A 15,176-nucleotide genomic window follows, 5' to 3' on the forward strand; every position below is an offset into this window, starting at 1 on the left:
TGGCTGAAATCTTCCTCTTATCAGGTTTTACACCTTTGTTGGGAATAATGCCCTCCCACCCCCGACAAAAAGTCAGTTCTGTAACCTTAAAACACATTTCTCCCTATTTAGTTTGGTGTGTGCAGCTCTAGTTGCATTCAGGACTTCCCACAGTATACAGTCATGCTCCTCTTTTGTTGGGCCTCAAATGATGTTGGTGTCATCCATTGAGGAGTCAACACTATTAATATATTCATAGATCATGTGCATGGTTTTGTGGTATGCATCTGGTGCTGAAGTTATGCTGAAAGGTAAGCGTAAGAATCTGTATCTTCCAAATAGGGTATTAAATGTGCATAGCTTTGAGCTTTCTTCAGTTAATTTTAGCTGTCAAACACCTGAGGATGCATCCAATTTAGTGAAATATTGAGCATTTGCAAATTGAGCCATAATCTATTCTTTGGTTGGTAGTTTGAAATGTTCTCTTGTTATAGCCTTGTTGAGGTCTCTGAGATCTAAGCATGTGTGTAGCTGGCCATTACTTTTCTCCACTATGATGAGGGAGCTCACCCATTCTTCTGCCTCCTCAATGTTTGTATTACTTGCATTGCTTCCATCCTTGCAACCTCAGCCTTGATTTTTATCACCGAGTGCAAATGGCACCTTTCTAAATGGATGGATAATTGGAGGGACCTGCTTGTTTATCCAGATTGTATGTTTACCCTGCAAACAGCCCAGCCTTTGAAACAGATCATGACATTCCCAGATGAGTGCCTCATAACCAGATTGATCTTGTAGTGAGAGCACCCATTTTACCACATTGAGTTTTTTACATGCAGATAGGCTTAAAATTGGTGTCACCTCTGTGACAGGTTCCCCACCAGGGCGCTACCTGGCACTGGGGTACCACTATGCCCCCTGACCCACCAGCCTGGGCTCTCTCTCACACTGTACTGCTCTGACAAGCAGCAAAGCCCTCCAGCTTTCACTTTCACCAGCATTCATACAGGAAGAGACACACCCAGCTGCAGTTATATGCAGGCTTTCTGACCAGCCCCTGCATAGGAAGGCTACAGCAAAGGCAACTCCCAGGCATGCAACCCTCTGTAGTATAAAATCCAAATTATACCATCCTGTGCTGCGCATGGAACTGTACAGTGTAAGATCATAAAGATCATCGCCCCCTCCCTCAATGTGGAGAAGAATTTGCAACAGCTTTGCCCCTTGAGATATTATTCCCATACATTCACTCCAACTCACTGGTTTAGACAAAGCAAAAACAAGCTTATTAACTACAAAAGATAGATTTTAAGTGATTATAAGTGATAGTAAACAGATTACCTAGCAAATAAACATAAAATGCAAATTAAGCTTAATATACTACATAGATTGGATATGAATTAGCAGATTCTCATCCTAAGAGATTATACAAGCAGGTTGCAAATTGTTAAGGGGCAAGCTGCACTTGCTTTACAGCTTGGAATCCCCAGGTATTTCATTCACAGGCTAGAAATCCCTTTAGCCTGGGTCCAGCACTTGCCCCAGTTCAGTCTTTGTTTCTCAGGTGTTTTCAGGAGTCTTCTTGTATGGGGAGTGAAGAACCCCAGATGATGTCATTCCCTGCCTTACATAGCTTTTTCATAGGGTGGGAATTATTTGTTCCAAAGCTTAGTTCCCAGCCCAGTCTGTGGAAATATACTGACATCCCCAACGCAGCTTAGCGGGAACACAGACGTACATGAAAAACTCCTCAACTAGATTGTCTTTAACTGAATAGACTTGCCTTTTCTACAGTTGGAATCTGCAGCATTTTGCAAAATGATTATTTCCCCACATTTATGACAGTTTCCCAAAGGCAAAACACTGTTTGCAGCAATGCTGTGATCCACACCTGTCACATGACCATCTTTATCCAGAGGAGGGTGCAGCAGCTTGATGGGAAAGATGGGCTCAGTGGTATCCCAGCTCCAAGTGGCATCCCATAGGGAACCCATCATATTTGTATCCTTACAAGATCCCTCTGAGGAAAGGAAGTACTACTAGCTCCATTTTACAGACAGGAAACTGAGGCACAGAGACAATGACTTGCCCAAGCTCACATAGGCAGCCTCTGGTGAATCAGAGTTGAAGCTGGGTCCCATGAACATCAGACTAGCAGCCTAAGTGGTTGAGGTCTTCATTCTAGTACTGAAGGTCCCTGGTTCAGGCCTAGCTGACGGTTACGTCAGGGATCAATATGTTTAGTGCTAGGCATACCTTTCAGTCTTATAGTCACACAGAAAAATAAAAAAAATCTATTTTGGAAGGTATCGAATTTTTCAAACTGCTAAGAGAATTAAAGAGCCAAAGTTACTGTATGCAGGACCCCCTGTATTTGAATAAGGGGTGAGTCCATGCTCACTGACATTACTCTCTTTATATTAGGACTAAAAGTGGTCTAGTCCACAGCCCTTGTAGGCTTACTCCTCAACAAAGATTGATGTTGAATTGTCATCAGCGAAGACTGGCATGGAAAAGATTTGGAAGAAAAACGAGGCAAATTGAAAACACAGTTCTTGGGGTGTAGGACTTCACATCGCAGAGCACATCACCACTTCAGAATGAAGGGGAAAAAACAAAGGATAGGCAGAGAGAACAAATACTTTTTCAACAGGCTGTTTTCACTGGAAAATGACTATAGCAACTCCCTAACTCACTCAGTGTTGAGTAACGGGTTTGCAGTAGAAACTTTGGCATACGCATCTCTGACATTTGGTGCTATTGCTATTGTTTATAGTTTACCAGCTGCCAGGCTTCAGGATTCTGAACCGAAAGAACTGGAATGGTCACATGTTCCAAGTCACTTTAAAACTTATAATTGGGCCTCCACCAAAGATCTTATCCTCTGAACTTAAGAGAGTAAACTGTGTGATTGGCAGCTTCTCTGATTATTAGAAAGGCAGCTGACGGTGAGCCTTAAGTATAGCACTATAGGAAAATGTGATCCTGAGATACATAAACAAGGGGATCTTGAGTAGGAGTAGAGAGGTTGTTTTATCTCCGTGTTGGGCACTGGTTCAATGCTGCTTGAATACTCTGTCCCATTCTGGTGCCTGCCATTCAAGAAGGGTGTTGATGAATTGCAGAGAGTTCAGAGAAGAGCCACGGAAACGATTAAAGGATTAGACAGCATACCTTAGAGCAGAAGTGGGCAAACTTTTTGGCCCGAAAGCCACATCTGGGAATAGAAATTGTATGGTGGACCACAAATGCTTACAAAATTGGGGTTGGGGTGAGGGCTCTGGTTGGGGGTGCGGGCTCTGGGGTAGGGCCAGAAATGAGGAGTTCAGGGTGTGGGAGGGGGATACAGATGGAGGAGTAGGGTATGGGGGATGAGGACTCTGGCTGGGGGTGGGGTCTCTGGGGTGGGGCTGGGGATGAGGAGTTTGGGGTGCAGGAGGGGGCTCTGGGCTGGGACTGAGGAGTTTGGAGGGTGGGAGGGAGTTCAGGGCTGGGGCAGGGGTTGGGGCACTAGGAGAGGTTCAGGGGTGCAGGCTCCAGGTGGTGCTTACCTCAGTCAGTTCCTGGAAGCAACAGCATGTCCCACTTCCGGCTCCTCTGTGGAGGCGCAGCCAGGCAGCTCTGTGCACTGCCCCGTCCACAGGCACTGCCCCCCACAGCTCCCATTGGCCGTGGTTCCCGGCCAATAGGAGCTGCGGGGTAACAGTTGGGGTGGGGGCAGTGTGCAGAGTGGAGCCCCTTGGCTGTCCCTACATGTGGAGCGGCCCCCGACCCTACTCCCCGGCTGGAGAGCCGGCGCACCAAAGTGGGGAAGCCCCAGACCCTGCTCTCAGCAGGAACTCAAGGGCCAGATTAAAATGGCTGGTGGGCCAGATCTGGCCCCTGGGCTGTAGTTAGGCTAACGGCTGACTGGATTATACTCTGTAAGTATGTTCATAGAGAACATACTTATTTTTAATAATGGGCTCTTCAATCTAGTAGAGAAAGGTATAACATGATCCAATGGCTGGAAGTGGAAGCTAGACAAATTCAGACTGAATATAAGGTGTACATTTTTAATGGTGAGGATAACTAACCACTGGAACAACTTTACCAAGGGTTGTGGTGGATTCTGCACCACTGGCAATCTTTAACACAAGATTAGATGTTTTTCTACAAGATGTGCTCTAGAAATTACTCCAGGGACTTTTGGTGGCCTGTGTTATATGCCATAACTGATTCTGGCCTTGGAATCTATGAATCTGGAGGAGGAAGAAGTGATCAGCGGAGAGATGCTGGATAGCTGGAGTGGAGTCACCAAAAAGCTGCCTTTGAAAGATACTACCATCTTAGAAGACTAGAAACAGCCTCCAAGCAGCCTTTATAAGAGAAATAGGCCATGCACACCAATAATAAAAGGGTTCAAAAAAGAATTAGACAAGTTCATGGAGGACAGATCCATTAATGGCTATTAGCCGAGATGGTCAAGGATACAACCCCATGCCCTCGGTGTCCCTAAACCTCCAAGTGCCAGAAATTGGGACTGGATGACAGGGGATGGATCACTCTGTACTTGCCCATTCTTATTATTCCTGCTGAAGCATATGGCACTGGCTGTAACGATCTCGGAGTTTATTAAATAACAAACCACTGAGAAAGGAATAAAACTTTTTAATAAAACAAACTGGAGAGCTTCTATAATGAACCACTTCACACAGCCATGTGGTGTTCCCATCCCCTGGATTCAGGGCACATCTCCAAATTCCTATGTTCATAATACTGTGCCTTATGAGGGAGTATCTCTAAATTATTATCTTCTACAAATTTATCTATATGCTAGCTCTGTCAGAAGACAGGAGACTGAGTTAGATGGACCATTGGGCTGACCCAGTATGGCTGTTCTTATGTTATTACTAATAATAGCTCTAGTATAGCGCTCTTCATGAGTAGATCTCAAAGCGCTTTCCAAAGAGGTCAGTATCATCATCTACATTTCTCAGATGTGGAATCTGAGGCAAGGAGAGCTGAAGAGACTAGCCCAAGGTCACCCAGCAGCCCAGTGGAAGAGCCAGGAATAAAACCTTTAAGTGTATGTGTCACAAACTTTTGCGGTGGGAGCCTCAATTATTAGATTGGAGAGAGAGAAGGCGGGAGGGGCAAAAAGCAACCCAAGCCTTTTGAGTAAGCAGCACCTACTCTGTCAAATAATAGTAATGTTATGGTGCAGTATAATGGCTCCCAAAATGGGGTCCTGTACCCGTGGGGGTCTGCTGTGTGTTATGTGGAGGTCTGTCCCTTGAGGAGTACTGGAGTTGGGCTGGAACGTGCTGGAACAGCGTTCAAGTGTTCTTGCCACAAGGAGGACACCATTTTGTTCTTAAGTTGGCATCCTCACTCACTCTCATGCACTGTGTTACCTGTCACGCATTGTGACCTCTCATTCACTGAGCATAAGGGCTCCTGCAGGGGCATTCTGGTAGTACCAAATGTGCCCATTCAGGAAAAAAGTTTGGGAACCACTGGTGTAATGTATAGCAACTTTCTGCCTAGGACCTCACAAAAGTAATTTAGTCTCACAATAGCTCCACTGCATTGACTCTTAGGAATTTCTCCGTCTCTAGTAACTGTTTAAAGTGGTCAGCCTAGGCAGAAACTGCCATGTTTACAGGTAGCCACTGGAAAGAATGTTTTAGAAAGAGTTGTTATACTTGTTTACATTTGGTCTGGTTCTAATTCTTGCTGAAGACCTGTATTCCTGATAAAAGATGCAGTGGCCTTAATATGGACATTTCAAGTTCTCATGTGAAGCAGTGTAGTTCAGGAATTGCAGCAAATTGATGATAACCAGGAAGGTTCAAATTAACTTGAGGTACCAGTCATAAAATTCAAAGGATTCTGATATATGACTAGATTCTCATTTCCACTAATGTCCCCTTAGACTGCTCTGGGTGCCACCACTTCAAAGCCACTTTGCTCAGTGTGTAATTCTATAGATCCTGTCCAGCCAGGACCTCAGCCAAGCACTATAAACTTCCACATGCTTCACTTGACACCAACTGGTATTTTAGTTCCAAAAACAGAGAGAGATTCAATACTAAGCTTGGTGGACATTTTAACTTCAGCGTGACTATTTAATACACACTTGTAAAAACCAGGTTAATTGTTTTTTTTACCAAAAATATCCACTCCAGGAAAGTATCCAGATATGGTCACCCATTTAATTATTGTACTTTCATTTTTTTAAACCAAACTCCTGACTAAATCCCTGGTATGAATCAAAATTCTGGCTTTAATTACATAGCCTTATGAACAAGCAATGTGGCATCTTTCCACTTCCTTATTTTATGTGACTTTTTTCTTCTTTTTTCTCTTCGGTATCTTGGGCAATGTACGAGACTGAGGGGAAGTTACTTGGGAGCTAAAAAGTGAGGTAGTCTTTCAGCTTGAAGAAAATTTGCCCTTGAACCACAGCAGTGCTGAATTCAAATGGATTAAAAGACACCTCATATCAGAGTGTCTTGTGCCAGAAAGAGAGACCCAAATTTATGGCATTTCCTGGGGATGAGTTTTTTCCCATCATCACCTTAGTTTTGTGCTCACTCATGTTTTAGTTATTGTAATAAGTGGAATGAAAACTAAGAGCCAGATTCTCTTGTGTGCAGTTTCCACTGGGTGCAGCAGAGAAGAGGGCTGAATGATTTTTCCGCCTGTGCTTGGACCTGGAGGTAGTTTAGAGCAGCCTATAGACTGTTTGAGCATGTGCCAGCTGGCTATGGCTGCCAAGAGAATATATCCAGATGACTATTGATGGCATGTAAAGTTCTCTGGCCACCTCTCCTGCCCAGCCCTCTCTACCCTGCAATACCCCCTACCCTCTTTAGGAACCAGCTATGCCAGCTCTGTGCCTGCAGGGGACTCCCCAGCAAGAGGGTTATTGTCAGTCTTTGCGCTCTTTATGTAGCCTGGACTAGGGCCAAGAATCTGCACTTAAAATAGAAGAATTCACACTTGAGGTGCTGAGCCTTCCAGGATCAAGGGCAAAATGATAGAAGCCAGTAGCCTTGAACCCTTGTTCCACCAGCAGGTACAGCACGTGTTGGTGTGGCCAGGGCAGCTGGGAATACACTGATTCAGCGTAACCCCTGGACAGCTGCATGTGGGGCTCCTACAGAGCCCTGGCAGGGGTTAAAGCTGGTCTCCCTCTGTATTAGTGCCTGTTGTTCCTCATGGTGAATCTCTCTAGGACAGTTGTGCCTGTGTATGCTGGGCAGCAGTAACCTGCAGCCCTCTGTGTGTTTTGGGGGTAATTTATCCCCCAGAAGTTTCCTACAGTAAGTATCCACTCAGAAGGACAATACAGAGATGTACAGCTTATTACAGATGTGTGAGATTCTCAGCATGCTGTTCAGGCTGAATCCCGCAAGGCCTCTGAGCACAGAGTGAAGTCAATGAGAGCTTAGCTCACAGAGGACTGGAAGGACTGTCCTTCATGCCTAGTATTGGTGAACATTTTATTACAGTTGGAGCTGGTGTCATGGCTTATAGTTGGGTTGCCCATCCTGCGGCATAGGGCAGGTTCTAGGAATGGAAACGGAAGGATGGAGCTTCCGTCCACTATGGAGATGCTCAGCCGGCATTTGGACCCTTAGGGGCCCTACATCAGCAACAAGAGTGAAAGTGCTGTAAATAATGTCAGAGTTGTGGGGGGTGCTGCTGAGACCAAACCCTGGGTGATTTGAGGCCTGAAACATTCAGGGGCTGATCGAAAGCCCCTGGAAACCAATAGGAATCTTTACATATATTTTACTTAAATATTTGGAATGTATCCTGCTTTCATACTTACCCAGCAGCAACCTCCCATCTCTCCCCACCCCTAACAAAGCTCCTGCTTTCTTTTTTTCAACTCTTTTTTGTTCCCAGATGAAAATAAATTGGATTGATGGCTCCTACTGTGGACGGCAGATGGGCCAAACACTTTGAAAGGGAATTGACACCAAACAGAAGAACTTGCACAAGTAAATGCTTTTAATTAAAAATAAAATGTTTTGAAGTATTGGCATGATGTGTCAAATGGCCCAGTAATTATGTGACATTGCATCCGTATGGAAGCTATTTAGAACTTGGGCTGAAGATTTGCTATCACTTCAGATAAACGACAGGCAGTTTGTTTTTGGCGCTATTATTTCATGTGTTGTAGAAAATTAAATTGCTTCCAGAAGTGGAATTTCCCTATTTCCTGATAATTTTCTTTCCCTTCTCTCTTTTCTTGAGGCATAGAGGTTTCGAATGTCCAAATTTGGCCCCAACCTCTTCCCACCTGTTTCTTCTACAGCTTCTGCCAAGAAAATTTTCACCATCCCTGTATAGTAACTTATCACGAATTAGGTCTGTTCTGGGCGGAAGCTGTAGTGTCTTTATCTTCTCCACTCTGGACTGTGTTTTTCTTAGTACATCACTTTTTCCCCCTGCCACATGACACAACACGATCTCAACCTCCTCTGGGGAGTTCAGTGCTGCTCTCTAAACAGCTGCAAGGAAGTACAAAATGGAGATACGTGTTGAAGCCTTCTTCCTAATTCCACCATCAAGAGACTAAGAAGGTAATCTTGGCAACTTCTGCAGATCCTACTTGCCCCGGGAGCAAAACTCCTCGGGTAGTTTCCAAACTTTTGTGTGCAGTGTTTTATTGTAGGTCTCTTAGTACTGCCAGCCAAAAAAGCGACTTGAACAACATGGCAGGAGGCCTAAAGACAGCCTCCCTAGTGGGAAAAAATGGGCAGTTTTGCTAGCACAATAGACTGACCTTTAAACACTGAAGTGTCCATAAACATTTATAATTTATTTTTGATCTACAGGTGCATCTACATGTGGAGATGGCTATAAGGGGCCATGGGGAATAGATGCTTAGAGAAAATATCCAACTGTGTTTAAATGAATGAATAGATAAATAAATAAATAAATTTTACTGAATATCAGCTGAATGGCCCCCAAATGGTTCTGCAAATCAGCCAACTGGCCACTTCTGCATGTCTCCTTCCACCCGCCCCAATACTCTTGGCTGTGACACAGATTTTATTTTCTATGGGGAATTCATAATGGATGGAAGCAAAACCAGTGTTCTATTAGATGTGTAAGCAAAGGACTGACCAGGTGGCATGATCTGAATGATGGTAGGTTGGTTTGGGGAATGCTGACAGAGCAGTGATCTAGCAAGATGGATTGAGCTTGCATGTTAACAGCATGTGAGTCTGTTCACTAGTCTTTTCTGTAAAGTCCAGTAATGTTTGCACCGTCTCTTATTTTATGTGAGGTATCATAGAGTAGATAAAGGTGGAGTCATTGTTACAGAAGGGTTTAGAGTCTATTGCCTCTTGGGCTCAGTCTTGTTTGCACTTCCTTCTTAGCGTATGCGCAACATGCCTCAGGTGGCACATGACCAGGATTCATCACCAAATTTAGTCCTGAGAGTTGCTGAGTACTCTCCACTCCCATTTATCTGACTAAGAGTGGAGGTTTGAGTAGAAGTTTGGGGTTTGTCTTAAAGCAAAGCCCATAGATTCATTGACCTGGGCTAATGGATTGTCTCTAACTCAAAAGGGACTCCTATTCCCAAAAAATCAACCCCACGTCCCCCTCAATAGGCCTCACTTCCCTAAAACAAGCCCCTGTGCCTGTATCCATCTCCAGAAGAAAGTGAGAGTGCGAACCCCATGCCAGTGTTTTTGCTGACTACTAGTTTGTTTGCTTCTCCCATCTACTGTCTTTAGATTAGCAAAGGGAAAGAAGACTGATGGTTGCCCAGTGCTGGCAGCATCTTCTGACAGTGGACAGGTGGCTTCCAGATACTGCATTCAACAGCAATGGACCTTTCCTTCTGCCATGGCAGTGTAATGGCTCCAGGGATTATATGTATACAGTGTGCTATAGATCTTCTTTCCATTCAATTGCTTTGTAGTTTTGAATCTCTACTGGCATCATGTGATGCCAGGTAACTAAACACCGATAGGAATCTCTCAGTCATATATTTATATTTTAGAGTTCTGGTTTCACTCAGAATCCAGAGTTAACCCTCTTTTACATACGACCTCTGACTTGACATCTAGTCACACAATATTCCAGGTTGTCATGATATGCAGGGATTGATTTATTAGAGGTATTTATTAAAGAAGAAACCCTCAAATGAGGAATGCGAACAGGTTTCCACGTAGCTCGATTCTCAGCTTTTTGTCCTTTGTTTACCTGGGACACCACACCCAGTCTGGAAGTCTAACTCAGCACACAGACAACTACTGGCTGCGTAATTTACTACAAGTACATGTATTGTTAGACAGGTAACAAATAATCACAAATTTGTTTTTCAGTTCTCTGCTGTTGAAGTCTACATTACTCTTATGGTGTATGTATAGGTGGAGGGCCACTGAGACATTCTGTTAGAAGGAGGAGTTGTGGAACAGAAAACTTCACCAAAATAGTTTACAAGTAGAGTGTCACTGAATCTTTTCCAGTCTTAGTCTCTCTCACTGCTTCAATGTGACTTTTCTCCTCCTAAAATAGTTTCCTCAGCTAGAGTTACAAGCTATCAGGAGTGACAACAAGTGTTCAGAGGTCCACTTTGCTGGAACGTAGCATCCTGGAAGCTTTTGTCCTTCCCAAGTGAATCTGTCCACTGCCTTCTTCGTGTATCATTCCCATCTCTCAGGGTATAAGCTTTGCTTCTCTTTCTTCCCTGTTGGTATTAAGGAATCTCTAAACTGCCTAGTTATTTTGGCTTGGCTTTTTCTCCCTGGTGTTACATTCTGTCTTCAGTTCAAGCCACTAAAATAACTAACAACAAGCTTCTCTCTGTGGGTTTTTACAAACTGCTATAAAACAGAAAAATCCAGTCATATTCAGTCTGCACTCTGAGAGGTGCAGCTATATATTAATTTTCTTTACAACTGCTAGTAAATTTTTAAAGTGACACAGTTCATTTTAGTAAACACAGGGCCTGATTTTGTGTACACTGGTATATCTCCATTGACTACGCCTGAGCTATGGTATCAAGTGCTGCAGAAAGACGAGTTCTAGAGTTTGCTTACATTTATGGCTGCAAGAGTACAGGCTGTCCCCTCCATGGTACCATCTGCTGCAGACCAGGAACAATTTGGACAATTCCATGCCTATGCAATAAGGACTTAGCAGCTGGACAGAGCAAATCACCTCCAAGCAACAGTGCCAAGTGCATGCTAAACATGGCAGAAAGGGAAAGGAGCATGGGGACATGCAACCTCAGGGGATTTATTTGCTGGCACTGTGTTCCTTGTTTGTACTGTTCAGTGTTTGGTTTGTATACTTCGTTGTTTTGATGTTGGTTTATTACCGGATAAGGAAGCAATCTAATTCTAATGTAGTTTTGGATCCCTTTGGAACCTATTCATACTGAGTTCTAGTCTCCTACAATATGTATGTATGAGATCATTAACGCTAATAGGTGCATCAAGATGGATATTGATCCATGTATATTTTAAAATTAGGTTCAGAAAGAGAATCGTCTAACATCATGGTTCTCAAACTTTAACAACCCAAGGACCCCCATTGTGATTTAAAAATTTTCAGGGAGCCCCCCATGCCTCCCCGCTCAGCCACAGGCCCTGCCCCCACTCCACCCCTTCCCCCAAGACCCCATCCCTGCCCCACCTCTTCCCAGCCCCCATTTATGCCATTCCTCTAGCTCTCTCACTTGCTCTCCCCCACCCTCACTCACTTTCACCAGGCTGGGGCAGAGAGTTTGGGTGTGAGAGGGGATGTGGGGTATGGGCTCTGGGAGGGAATTTGGGTGTGGGATGCGGGCTCTGGGCTGGGGCAGAGGGTTGGTGTGCGGGAGGGGGTGAAGGCTGTGGGAGGAAGTTTGAGTGCAGGAGAGGGTGAGGGGTGCAGACTATGGGAGGAAGTTTGGGTGCAAAGTGTGGGCTCTGGGCTGGGGCAGGGGGTTTGTGTGCGGGACGGGGTATGGGCTGTGGAAGGGAGTTTGAGTGCAGGAGAGGGTGAGGGGTGCAGACTATGGGAGGGGAGTTTGCGTGCAAGGTGCGGGCTTTGGTCTGGGGCAGAGGTTTGGGGTACGGGCTGGAGTTTGAGTGCAGGAAGGGGTGAGGGGTGTAGGCTCTGGCCAGGTGGCGCTTACCTTGGAGGGCTCCTGCAAGCGACTGGCACATCTCTCTGGCAGGGGTTCCTAGGAGAGGGGGGCCCCGGGATCTCCACTCACTTCCCCTGCCCACAGGCACCGCCCCCACAGCTCCCATTGGCTGCAGTTCCTGGCCAATGGGAGCTATGGAGTTGGTGCTTGGGGTGGGGGAAGCATGCAGAGACCCCTTGCCTCCTCCAGGTGCTGCAGAGACATGCTGGCCGCTTCCAGGAGTGGCATGGAGCCAGGGCAGGTAGGAAGTCTGTCTTAGCCTTGTTGCACTGCTGGACTTTTAGTGTCTAAAATCTCCCAGTTTGGGTTCAGTAGCCTCTGGGAAAGAGAGGGATGGGAAGGAGTTAATCATCAGGGCCAGTAGACCCCATGGAGTACCCCTGGGGCCCCCTAGGCATCCGCAGGACCCCACTTTGAGAAACTCTGGTCTAGCAGTTAGGGAACTAGAGTTCAGTTCCCTGCTATGTCACAGACTTCCTCTGGGACTTTGGGTAAGTCATTTTGTCTTTCTGCACCTCAGTTCCTTATCTGTAAAATGGGGGAAATAGCACTGCCTTAGTGCTTTAGGGTATTAGAATGATAAACACATTAAAGATTGTGCAGGGGTCAGATAGGTAGCCCAGCCACCTAGTTTTTCTGTGACAGTGCACTGAGCAATGGATAAACTGTAAAGCATCCCTTAGGAGAATGTAGACAATTTTTAATGATATCCTGTAAATAACTCCATCCATAAATCTGAAGGGGGAGGGTAGGAATAAGGGGAAGAATTCTTATGTGAGCAAAAATTTACCACCTCATCAGATTTCCAGTGATGTCTTTTGTCAATGGTAAATTATTGTCGCTATACAATATAATGTACAGTATGTAATCTATTACTGAGATGACCGAAAGCTTGCTCAAAAGTGGCAAGAGTGATTAAAGATGAATGCAGTGTTGTAGCCACATTGATCGCAGGACATTAGAGAGACAAGGCGGGTGAGGTAATATCTGTTATTGGAGCAACTTCTGTTGATGAGAAAGACAAACTTTCGAGCTTACATAGAGTTAGTCCAATAAAAGATATAAGCTCCCCCATCTTGTCTCTCTAAAATAACTGAACAAACATTGCAGATATAAACAGATTCTGGAGATGTAAAACATAAATTGCAGACAATACATGCATCGTGGAACTGTGTTTAAAAATTACTTCCTCTTTTCTTGTGCAGTTTGATGTATCACATGATAATGGAAATCTGAAAGGTTCCTGGTAGTGCAGGATGGGTTTCAGAAGCTTCAGGGCGTGCCACCCCTGAAGAAGTGGCTTCTGAGAAAAAAACAGATTTCTCCAAGCAAACTTGGAATTCTGGCTAGATACAATAGTTTAAAAAAGACATTTTCTTTCATCAAACTCCTTATGGAAGATTGTTCATGGCCCGTATGCAGGTGTGCAGCTGAGGGGCAGATCTGAAGAACCTTTCTCCACCACTTGGTAGGATTATGCACGGAGCAAGTGTCCGTTGGGTGTGTCTGCACTGTTGTGCTGACGTGTAGGCAGACCTGAATTAGCTCACTAAAAATAGCAATGAAGCTGCTGCGACCTTGGTTAGGTGCCTGAATACAAGCTTGCCTGGGACCCTGTAATAGAGTGTAATAGAATGTAATAGAGTGGCTAGCCCTTGCCTGTGCAGCTGTGACTTTACAGCAGATGTTAGCAAGCTAGCGCAGGCATGTCTACATGTGCTGCAATCACACCTCCCAACTGCAGTGCAGACCTACTTTTTAGGTTATCAATGATACTGTAATGGCCAACATGTGGCTATGCCCTTCAACAACAAGGCTAACCTCTTGTATTTTGCAACTGTTTTTTGCTGGAGAAACCCCCTTCTCTGTCCCCTAGCTTGATGAAAGTGGTTTTATTAAAGCCTACAGAAGACAAAATGGAAGCAACAATACTTTAACCAGTGGAGACAGGAAGAGGTAGCTTAATTTCTGTAGTTTTCACTTTGCTGCAGGCCACTGGCAGCTGCTATATATTCTGTTTTTAAAGTTCTTTATTTTATAATGTACATAACATTTGTGTAGTGATTATATAATGATCAAAATGATATTTTAACATACTCACTTTGTTCTCCATTACCTTTTAAAAATGAAAGACAAAACAGTGTGTACATTTAAGTCTTTGAATCTAAAAGAGGGGAACAAAAATCACTTTAGTGAAAAGTTACTTATAATTTTGATAGGTTTTTCTAATAACTGGGAAGGCAGGAAATACCATGAGACAGAACCTTCTCATACTGACCCATATGAAAACAGCTGCAGTTTAACTGTGAGAAGGCTGCACTCTTCCTGTGCTTGGAAAGCATTTTCTGATTAACTGTAGCAAAAAAAATAAAATAAAATAAAAAAATCCTCAGCAGTTTAACTTCTGTTATTAAAACCTGTAGTAGGAAAAAATATTATGGCAGAAGTAGTTTAGCTAATGCAAACAGGAAGATGAAGTTAATTCCATCTCTAGTTTCCAGTTCATTGCTGATTATAGTCAAGTAAGTTATATTTAATAGTTTTTTAAGTGTACAATATACAGTGGATTAATAGATGAGCTTTTAGCAGGTAGCTCAGTGAATTAATTGACTAAATACTTGGGAACTGTGAAGACAACAGTGAAAATAAGGCTCACGAATCCCATGATTTTCTATCTTGACTTATAAATAAAGTGCTGTCACCTGAATAAAGCATGTCCTGTTTACATTTCAGGTAAGATAACTGTCTAATATGGTTGATAGTATAGCATTACGGGGCACATTTAAAAGGATATGCCCCCTTACTTGAAGTATCTGTGACAATCAGAGTCCAGGCACCCCAAGGAGAGAACAGGGGATCTGAACAGCAAAGAATAAGCAGTGGAATCAACTGATTGCATACAATATTATTGTACTGTAAAAGTGTATTGAATAAGGTACCAGTTAAAAACTGGGGACAGGCTCATCATGAATATCATTGCAAGATGTACCTATGGGTTGTGTGTAAAGAGTATGAATGCTGGTAATGTGTTTGTTGCGCAGGTAGC

Source organism: Gopherus evgoodei, chromosome 2 (genome assembly GCF_007399415.2).
Source record: "Gopherus evgoodei ecotype Sinaloan lineage chromosome 2, rGopEvg1_v1.p, whole genome shotgun sequence".
NCBI lineage: Eukaryota > Metazoa > Chordata > Testudines > Testudinidae > Gopherus > Gopherus evgoodei.